Raw genomic sequence first — 11,304 nt, forward strand, 5'->3', positions numbered from 1 at the left:
GAAACATGTTATCTGTTTCTGATGCAGAAAAGCTAGTTCATGCATTTTTATTAAAAACGCATCTCTTTCACCAAACATTTGAATAACATATCTCTTAAATTGTGAGTGTAGTTGCAATCTGATCAAATGTGCATTTTTATTCATTAGCTTGGGTTAAACTAATTTTACTTTGTTGGATAAGCAGCTATGCTAATGATGTTTCTATTTTGTTTCTATGTTTTGCCACGGGTAACTAGGATTTACACAAGCTCCAGTCTGGATCCAGAACACCTGAGAAGAGATGAGGCTGACCCTCAGAGGACCTCGGATGATGCTAACCCTGAATCAACAAACAGAAATAACAAATATTGCTACAAGTGTGACTGCATCATACAATAATTATTAATAAATAATATTAATAATGTTTATCGTGTGGCTGACTACGTCTTGTATTAATTTTTTCTAAAAATCCTGTCAAATGTACACAAACTGACAGTCACCACCATAAGCTACTACTAAATATTGTAGAAACATAATTTTCTGTAAAGTTGCTTTGTAACGATTTGTATTGTAAAAAGTGCTATACAAATAAACTTTAATACTATAGGAGAGGAAGAATTGTATAAACTTGTTAAATCATCTAAACCAACAACATGTATGTTAGACCCTATACCATCTAAGCTCCTAAAAGAGGTGCTTCCAGAAGTCATAGATCCTCTTCTGACTATTATTAATTCCTCATTGTCATTAGGATATGTCCCCAAAACCTTCAAACTGGCTGTTATTAAGCCTCTCATCAAAAAAACACAACTTGACCCCAAAGAACTAGTTAATTACAGACCAATATCGAATCTCCCTTTTCTGTCCAAGATACTAGAAAAGGTGGTATCCTCACAATTATATTCCTTCTTAGAGAAAAATGGTATATCTGAGGATTTCCAGTCAGGATTTAGACTCTATAATAATACTGAGACTGCTCTCCTTAGAGTTGCAAATTATCTGCTCTTATCACTGATCGTGGGTTTATCTCTCTATTAGTTTTATTGGATCTTAGTGCTGCGTTTGACACAATTGACTACAACATTCTTTTGCATAGACTTGAACACTTTGTTGACATCAGTGGAAGTGCATTAGCATGGTTTAAATCATACTTATATGACCGCCATCAGTTCGAAGCAGTGAATGAAGATGTATCATATCGATCACAAGTGCAGTATGGAGTACCTCAAGGCTCAGTACTAGGGCCGCTACTCTTCACACTTTATATGTTACCCTTGGGAGATATCATCAGGAAACATGGTGTTAGCTTTCACTGTTATGCTGATGATACTCAGCTCTATATTTCTTCGCGGCCCGGTGAAACACACCAATTTGAAAAACTAATGGAATGCATAGTCGATATAAAAAACTGTATGACGAGTAATTTCTTACTGCTAAATTCTGAAAAAACAGAGGTGTTAATTATGAAACCTAAAAACTCTTGTAATAATACTTGTAATAACCTAGAACACTGTCTAAGACTTGATGGTTGCTCTGTCAATTCTTCGTCATCAGTTAGGAACCTAGTTGTGCTATTTGATCGCAATCTTTCCTTAGAAAGCCACGTTTCTAGCATAGGTAAAACTGCATTTTTCCATCTCAAAAATATATCTAAATTACGGCCTATGCTCTCAATGTCAAATGCAGAAATGTTAATCCATGCATTTATGACCTCAAGGTTAGATTATTGTAATGCTTTATTGGGTGGTTGTTCTGCACGCTTGGTAAACAAACTACAGCTAGTCAAAAATGCAGCAGCAATAGTTCTTACTAGAACCAGGAAGTATGACCATATTAGCCCGGTCCTGTCAACACTGCACTGGCTCCCTATCAAACATCGTATAGATTTTAAAATATTGCTTATTACTTATAAAGCCCTGAATGGTTTAGCACCTCAATATTGAATGAGCTCCTTTTACATTATAACCCCCTACGTCCGCTACGTTCTCAAAACTCAGGCAATTTGATAATACCTAGAATATCAAAATCAACTGCGAGTGGCAGATCTTTTTCCTATTTGGCGCCTAAACTCTGGAATAACCTACCTAACATTGTTCGGAAGGCAGACACTACAGTACAAAAAAGAACAGCAATAATAAATACAGTGACCTGAAAGATATGTGTGTTCATAAAAAGTAAGGTTTTCCTATGAACTAATTAGGGATGAGTCAATTTTTATGGGCTTTGTGTGTCTTTCCTAAGGGTTAATGAATGGGTTAATGCTCTGCCCGCATTTCTTTGGGCAATAAAACCAGTGATATCTGCACTGATTGCTATGGAACCAGGGCCTGTTTTGCCTTTCTGAGGTGTTAAAGGGAAGGGTACATAGACCCTCATAGTTGGTTCGTTAAGTGAGGTATGTTACAGAGTATTTGTTAAATATAACTAAAAATAACTGCATGTCTGATTGGTCCAGACGCTACAGTACAGATGAGGCAAACAAAACTTTTCAAAACTCTGAACATACATGCTGATTAAACCTGCTTTAACAAACAAAACAAATCTCAACTGAGCAGGAAAACAGAGTTTACAAATCAAATGTTTTCTTGAAATTGTAATCATTAGATCTTCAACTTTGCACTGTCCTGCATTGTTTCTTCCCACCCTGCTTCAACACACCTGCCTATGATTTTTCAAGTGATCCCAAAGAGCTTGATTAGCTGGTTCAGGTGTGTTTAAGTAGGGTTGTAGTTAAACTGTGCAGGGCAAGGGGGTCTAGAGGAGACCTCTGGTGTAATCTAATAACAAACAATTAAATAGCATTAAATATGAAGAGTACGGTGGCCGGGGAAATTCAACACGCTGCAACTTAAGAAAACACACGCAAATTGAAAAGACATCAGCAAATGAAAAAAACATCTTCATCAGTTTGACAACACAAGTGTTGCAAATCATCACAACACATGCATATAGTGAAACACGCTGCAAATCTTCACAACACATGCACACTAAGAAACGCTGCAAAACCTCACAACATGCATATAGCGAAACGCGCTGCATATACAGTACTTCACAACACAAGCAAATTAAGAATAAATTAATGAAGCACTGCAAATTTATTTTCATTAACCTTGAAATGATATTTATCTGAGGAAATTAAAGTTCCCATCTTAAGTAAAGTTTTACATTTAATCATGTAATTATTTGGCTTATTCAGGCTAATAATTTCCCAAAGAAAATGGAATCATGGTGTTTAAAAAAACACCATGAAAAAAAAAAACTCACCTTTCAGTTCGCCAACAACTCCACTGACCAGTAGCCACTGCACGATAAGCAAATCCCAGCCGGGTCCGACACTTTTTGAGGTTTCCTCGAAACATTTCCATTGACAATCAAGTGTTTCTGACTGTACTGTTGGCTGAAGTATGGAGCAGGTATGTAGCCTAATCATGCCTAGAAATAGTCTGTTATCCTAGTAGTAGTAGTAGTAGTAGTAGAAGTATTTTTTTTGTGTGTGTTTTTATAGTGTCCTCTGAAATCTCCAAGAAAAATTAAGTGACGTCACAATAAAATGATTAAGCTTGAATTATGCCAATCAGTTTAGGATATATACGTTATAGAGTGATTCTTAAACAGTGAATGCATAATGTAGCTTAGGTTATTTCACTCCAGGAAATGTCACAGCGTTGTTGTTAAAAATAACAGAATGTGACAATAACATGTAGACGTACAGTGAATGACAATAACACATTCAGTGAGAACACAATAGTTTTTATTGAATACCTATCACAATATATCAGCATAAGCAGGATTCAGTTAGTGTTAGATTTTTTTCAAAGGTGATGAATGGTGATGTTTTAATAATATTTTGATAAAAAACATTTATTAAAAAGATAAAGTTTTGCATTTCACATCAGTTTCTTTAACCAATATCTGTAACATTTCATACCCACAAAATGGCAATACGTACTGAATAAAATTTGCATTGTTTTTAGATAAATTAATGAATAAGTTACCTGAAGGAACATCCTGGTTACCAGAAAAAACACATGTGTGTACACATGCAAGTACACATGTATGAAATGTATGTAATCAGTTATATTTTATACAACCTTTGCGGATAAGAGGGGCTTGTTGGTTTCAAATACTGTAGTTTAAAATATAATTTCTGTTCTAGACTCATTCTCCAATGTTTTAGTTTTTGGTGTTAGTTGCTGCCCATAGCAATAAAGAAATAGATGAAGTGGGGGAAACTGTCACATGGTGGCAGAATACACGCAGGAATTGATTCTGTTATTGCCTGCAGGGAAGTCAAACTCCATTTGTCATAATGTCAAGTCGAGCACTAAAAATACACCACTTCAACATGGCACACCTGCACATTGACCCCTTTTAAATATTTTAGATCGTTTAGCTCATTATGGGAGACAGATGGAGAAGGCTTTGTGTTCAGCCTCGCAGGAGCAGTTCTCATATGCAGCCCGTCTGAAATAACTGCGCTTTAGGAGGTTTGGCAGCGGGTGAACTCAACTGTTCACAGCAGAGGTCACAGCTTGTGTTTGCCTTTTTTTTTTTTTTTTATGATGGTTTGTACTGGTTGTACTAAAGTAGTTTTTAATAAATGCTAATATAAATGCTAATAATTTTTTTTGTTGTTGTTGCAATAAATATAAATAAAATTGTCAATAAATAAGTAGATAATTATATAGACTATTCAAATCAGTAATTACAGTTTTTTTCAGTCGCTAACAAGCATTTGTCCAAGCAGTTGTCACATTTTCAAAACTCTAAACACAATTAGCACAGCATCTATCTATTGTGGCCATACCATTCACACATTTCATGTCGTTTTCACACAATATGGAGTCATTGAACACATTTCCACAATGCTTACATATTCTGAACAGACAAGCTATACCTCCCAACAAAATTATGGATCGTTTTTGTAGTATTTACAAATGTTAACACACAACATCCCACAATAGCAAAAACAATGTTCCAAACCTTAGATACAGTATAAAAACCTCTGCTTCTGCAATGATATCAGTTCAAAAACAATATATCTTAGCTGATTTATGTTGTGTAAATTGGGCCAACCACAACTGATTCCAATCTGGCTTAGACTCAATGGCAGGGCTTATTTTTTAGACAATAAACTTATACAATAAAAGGAGGACTTTGAAGAGTGATGTTTTTGGAAACAGAAACAGAAAAAGAGAAACACTGTAATGTATGGACGAGGAAGAGTAAGAGCAAGGGGCCCAGTGAGAAGAACAGGAGCAGTGAGAGGTGCAGTGAGAGGAGCAGGAGCAGTGAGAGGTGCAAGAGCAGTGAGAGATGCAGTGAGAAGAGCAGGAAAAGTGAGAGGAGCAGGAGCAGTGAGAGGAGCAGTGAGAGGAGCAGGAGCAGTGAGAGGAGCAGGAGCAGTGAGAGATGCAGTGAGAAGAGCATGAGCAGTGAGAGATGCAGTGAGAGGAGCATGAGCAGTGAGAGGAGCAGTGAGAGGAGCAGGAGCAGTGCGAGGAGCAGTGAGAGTAGCAGGAGAAGTGAGAGGAGCAGGAGCAGTGAGAGGAGCAGGAGAAGTGAGAGAAGCAGGAGCAGTGAGAGGAGCAGGAGTAGTGAGAGGAGCAGTGAGAGGAGCAGGAGCAGTGAGAGGAGCAGTGAGAGGAGCAGTGAGAGGAGCAGTGAGAGGAGCAGGAGCAGTGAGAGGAGCAGTGAGAGTAGCAGGAACAGTGAGAGGAGCAGTGAGAGGAGCAGGAGAAGTGAGAGAAGCAGGAGCAGTGAGAGGAGCAGGAGTAGTGAGAGGAGCAGTGAGAGGAGCAGGAGCAGTGAGAGGAGCAGTGAGAGGAGCAGGAGCAGTGAGAGGAGCAGTGAGAGGAGCAGGAGCAGTGAGAGGAGCAGTGAGAGTAGCAGGAACAGTGAGAGGAGCAGGAGCAGTGAGAGGAGCAGTGAGAGGAGCAGTGAGAGGAGCAGGAGCAGTGAGAGGAGCAGTGAGAGGAGCAGGAGCAGTGAGAGGAGCAGTGAGAGGAGCAGTGAGAGTAGCAGGAACAGTGAGAGGAGCAGGAGCAGTGAGAGGAGCAGTGAGAGGAGCAGTGAGAGGAGCAGGAGCAGTGAGAGGAGCAGTGAGAGGAGCAGGAGCAGTGAGAGGAGCAGTGAGAGGAGCAGGAGCAGTGAGAGGAGCAGGAGCAGTGAGAGGAGCAGGAGCAGTGAGAGGAGCAGTGAGAGGAGCAGGAGCAGTGAGAGGAGCAGGAGCAGTGAGAGGAGCAGGAGCAGTGAGAGGAGCAGTGAGAGGAGCAGGAGCAGTGAGAGGAGCAGTGAGAGGAGCAGGAGCAGTGAGAGGAGCAGGAGCAGGAGCAGTGAGAGGAGCAGGAGCAGTGAGAGGAGCAGTGAGAGGAGCAGGAGCAGTGAGAGGAGCAGTGAGAGGAGCAGGAGCAGTGAGAGGAGTAGTGAGAGTAGCAGGAACAGTGAGAGGAGCAGGAGCAGTGAGAGGAGCAGTGAGAGGAGCAGTGAGAGGAGCAGGAGCAGTGAGAGGAGCAGTGAGAGGAGCAGGAGCAGTGAGAGGAGCAGTGAGAGTAGCAGGAACAGTGAGAGGAGCAGGAGCAGTGAGAGGAGTAGTGAGAGTAGCAGGAACAGTGAGAGGAGCAGGAGCAGTGAGAGGAGCAGTGAGAGGAGCAGTGAGAGGAGCAGGAGCAGTGAGAGGAGCAGTGAGAGGAGCAGGAGCAGTGAGAGGAGCAGTGAGAGTAGCAGGAACAGTGAGAGGAGCAGGAGCAGTGAGAGGAGCAGTGAGAGGAGCAGTGAGAGGAGCAGGAGCAGTGAGAGGAGCAGTGAGAGGAGCAGGAGCAGTGAGAGGAGCAGTGAGAGTAGCAGGAACAGTGAGAGGAGCAGGAGCAGTGAGAGGAGCAGTGAGAGGAGCAGTGAGAGTAGCAGGAACAGTGAGAGGAGCAGGAGCAGTGAGAGATTGTTTTTACAGACCCCCTTTTTATCTGGGCTTTTTGCTGTTGTTGTTTTATGTTCAGAATGCTCTTATGTGTTTCATTGATATTTTGTTCACTGTAAGCAATACTGTCGAGCCTGTTCTGTTCTATCATACCGTGTTTCTACTGTACTGCCTGCTGCAGTAAACAGTAAAGGGAAAAATAGCTTTTTACTGGAATGCTTTTGAATGTGAACAATACTGTACATTTGGACATACAGTTCCAAACCAATAAATTTAGTGTAAAACAGTGAATTGCATGTTTTGCATGCAAATACCTGTAAAACTGAAACATAAAAGTCAATGCAGTTTTAGTAATGTCAACAATAGCCAGTATTTTGAAACCTGGTGTACTTTGATTGACTGTATGTACCTTGTGAGGTGAAAACAAGTGTTATTCTTTGACAGAATAATTTGATTTTGAGTCAGATTTCCAGTGTTTTGGTAAAGTTGGTGTGTGCAGATAAAGATGTGTTCTATTTTTAAATGAAGATTTAGTATATATTTAACAAAATGTGTTTTTGAGAAGGAAATTATCCATTTGGCCAATTGTGTTTTGTAGGTGTGAGTCTGTGTTAAGAGTTTAGAAAAAGTATCTGAAGTATGGTTAAGCGCTTGTTAGCGATTGAAAAAAACTGTAAAATACTGATTTAACTATTGACTGATCAGTCAAGCATTTAGAAATAAAAAAAAAACTGATCTCAACAGTTTGTCTTCTGCATTTATATCATTTGAAATATAAAAATAATTATCTTTATATATATATATATATATATATATATATATATAGAATGAATGAATGAATGAATGAGCTTTATTGCCAGGTATGTTTACACATACGAGGAATTTGTTTTCGTGACAGAAGCTCCGCAGTACAACAGAATGACAGCGACAGAACATAAAACACATAATAAAAGAATAAAAAATACAAATATGTAGACAGTGAATGACAATATACAAATGACAATTGTAGGCAGGTATATTACAAAGTGAAGTTATGTATGTACATATATATTGTGTGCAAAATTTAAGTGTATACTAAGTATGTGTGTTAGATAAATAAAGTGTATGTGTATATAAATATAAAGTGTAGTGTGTTCGCCGTTATTGTCAGCTGTTCATAAGATGGATTGCCTGAGGGAAGAAACTGGTCCTGTGTCTGGTCGTTCTAGTGCTCAGTGCTCTGTAGCGTCGACCAGATGGCAACAGTTCAAAGAGGGAGTGTGCTGGATGTGAGGGGTCCAGAGTGATTTTGACAGCTCTTTTTCTCACTCTGGATAAGTACAGTTCTTGAATAGATGGGAGAGTTGAACCGATGATTCGCTCAGCAGTCCGGACTACCCTCTGTAGTCTTCTGAGGTCAGATTTAGAAGCTGAGCTGAACCAGACAGTTACTGAAGTGCAGAGGATGGATTCAATGATGGTGGAGTAGAACTGTTTCAGCAGCTCCTGTGGCAGGTTAAACTTCCTCAGCTGGCGGAGAAAGTACAACCTCTGCTGGGCCTTTTTTACGATGGAGTCAATGTGAATGTCCCACTTCAGGTCCTGAGAGATGGTGGTTCCCAGGAACCTGAATGACTCCACTGCAGTCACAGGGCTGTTCATGATGGTGAGTGGGGGGAGTGCAGGGGGGTTTCTCCTGAAGTCCATGATCATCTCCACTGTTTTGAGGGTGTTAAGCTCCAGGTTGTTGAGACTGCACCAGACAGCCAGCTCTTTTACCTCCTGTCTGTAAGCAGACTCGTCACCGTCCTGAGTGAGGCCGATGAGTGTGGTGTCATCTGCAAACTTCAGGAGCTTGACAGAGGGGTCCTTAGATGTGCAATCGTTGGTGTACAGGGAGAAGAGCAGTGGGGAGAGAACGCAGCCCTGGGGAGCTCCGGTGCTGATTGTACGGGTGCTGGATGTGTATTTTCCCAGCCTCACTAGCTGCTGCCTGTCTGTCAGGAAGCTGTTGATCCACTGACAGGCGGAGGTGGGCACGGAGAGCTGATTTAGTTTGGGCAGGAGGAGGTTTGGGATGATCGTGTTGAAGGCCGAGCTGAAGTCCACAAACAGGATCCTCACATAAGTCCCCGGTCTGTCTAGGTGTTGCAGAACATAATGCAGTCCAATGTTTACTGCATCGTCCACAGACCTGTTTGCTCTGTAGGCAAACTGAAGAGGATCCAGCAAGGGCCCAGTGATGTCCTTCAGGTGGGCCAGCACCAGTTTTTCAAATGACTTCATGACTACAGACGTTAGAGCCACAGGCCTGTAGTCATTTAGTCCTGTAATTTTGGGTTTCTTAGGGATGGGGATGATGGTGGAACGTTTGAGGCATGAAGGGACTTCGCACAGCTCCAGCGATCTGTTGAAGATCTGTGTGAAGATGGGGGCCAGCTGGTCAGCACAGGATTTCAGACAGGCTGGTGTAACACAATCTGGGCCTGGTGCTTTTTTCCTTTTCTGCTTCCGGAAGACCTGGCGCACCGCATCCTCGCTGATCTGAATTGCAGGTGTGGGGTAGAGGGGGGATGCAGGAGGTGAGAATGGTGAGAGGGCTTGATTGGAGAGGTGTTCAGGATGGGTTGCAGGAGCTGTTAATGGTGTGAACGGTAGTTTGGAGAGGCATTCAGGGCTGGTTGCAGGAGTTGTGAAGGGTGTGAATGGTTTTGTGGGGAGGCGTTCAGGGCAGGTGATGGGTGTTCTTTCAAACCTGCAGTAAAACTCGTTCAGATCGTCTGCCAGTCGTTGATTCTCTACAGTGCTGGGGGGTGGTGTCTTGTAATTGGTGATGTTCTTTAGACTTTTCCATACTGATGCGGAGTCGTTGGAAGTGAACTGAGTCCTTATTTTTTCAGAATAATTCCTCTTTGCCACTTTGATCTCCTTTTCCAATGTGTATTTAGCCTGTTTATACAAGACATTGTCCCCCTTCACGTAAGCATCTTCTTTGGCCTGACGGAGCTGTCTGAGTTTTGCAGTGAACCACGGTTTGTCATTATTGTAAATTAGTTGAGTCTTTGTAGGAATACACATATCCTCACAGAAACTGATATATGATGTTACGGTCTCTGTGAGTTCATCCAGATCAGTGGCAGCAGCTTCAAAAACACTCCAATCAGTGAGGTCAAAACAAGATTGTAAATCCTGCTCTGCTTCATTAGTCCATCTTTTTACAGTCCTTGATACAGGTTTAGCTGATTTTAGTTTCTGCCTGTAGGACGGTATTAGATGAACCAGAAGGTGATCAGAACGTCCCAAAGCTGCTCGTGGAACAGAATGAAATGCATCCTTTTATTGTGGTGTAACAGTGATCCAATATATTACTGTCTCTTGTGGGACAAGTAACATGCTGTCTGTATTTTGGCAGTTCACGGGACAGATTGGCTTTATTAAAGTCCCCGAGAATGATTAAAACAGAGTCCGGGTGTTGTTGTTCTGTCTCTGTGATCTGATCAGCGAGTTTCTGTAAAGCTGAGCTCACATGAGCTTGCGGATGGATGTAAACACTGACCAGAATGAACGAGTGAAACTCCCGCGGCGAATAGAACGGCTTGCAGTTAATGAAGAGTGTTTCGAGATTTGAGCAGCACGTCTTCTTTAACACAGTTACATCTGTACACCACCGTTCATTGATGTAAAAGCATGTCCCGCCGCCGCGCGATTTCCCCGTTGATTCTGTGTCACGATCCGCTCTAAACAGCTGAAAGCCCGACAGATGGAGCGCGCTGTCCGGTATGGTGTCATTCAGCCAGGTTTCCGTGAAACACAGAGCAGCAGAGTGTGTGAAATCCTTATTTGTCCGAGAAAGCAGAAGGAGTTCGTCCGTTTTGTTGGGTAGAGAGCGGAGATTTGCCAGATGGATGCTAGGCAACGGCGTTCGAAATCCGCGCTTCCTGAGTCTGACGAGCGCTCCCGCTCGCTTCCCCCGTCTGCGCGTCCTGAAGCGCTTGATCAGCGCCGCCGCTCCTCCGATAACAACGTTCAGTAAAACGTCTGAATAATTGAAATCCGGTAAAATATCCTGTGGTGTGTTCTGCCGAATGTTCAGCAGTTCTTCCCTGGTGAAACTGATGGCAGGAATATAACTAAAGACAGGACAAACTAACAAAAACACAAAAACATATGCGGAGCTCGTCACGGAGGCAGCCATCCTGTATCGGCGCCAACACTCTATATATATATACACTCTATATATATATATAGAGAGAGAGAGAGAGAGAGAGAGAGAGAGAGAGATAGATAGATAGATAGATAGATAGATAGATAGATAGATAGATATAGATATATGTAGATATATATATATATATATATATATATATATATATATATATATATATATATATATATACAAATGAACCTTTTACTTTGGTAGTAGTCAAAACAGA

This window comes from Carassius gibelio, chromosome A20, assembly GCF_023724105.1.
Source record: "Carassius gibelio isolate Cgi1373 ecotype wild population from Czech Republic chromosome A20, carGib1.2-hapl.c, whole genome shotgun sequence".
Taxonomy (NCBI): Eukaryota; Metazoa; Chordata; class Actinopteri; order Cypriniformes; family Cyprinidae; genus Carassius; species Carassius gibelio.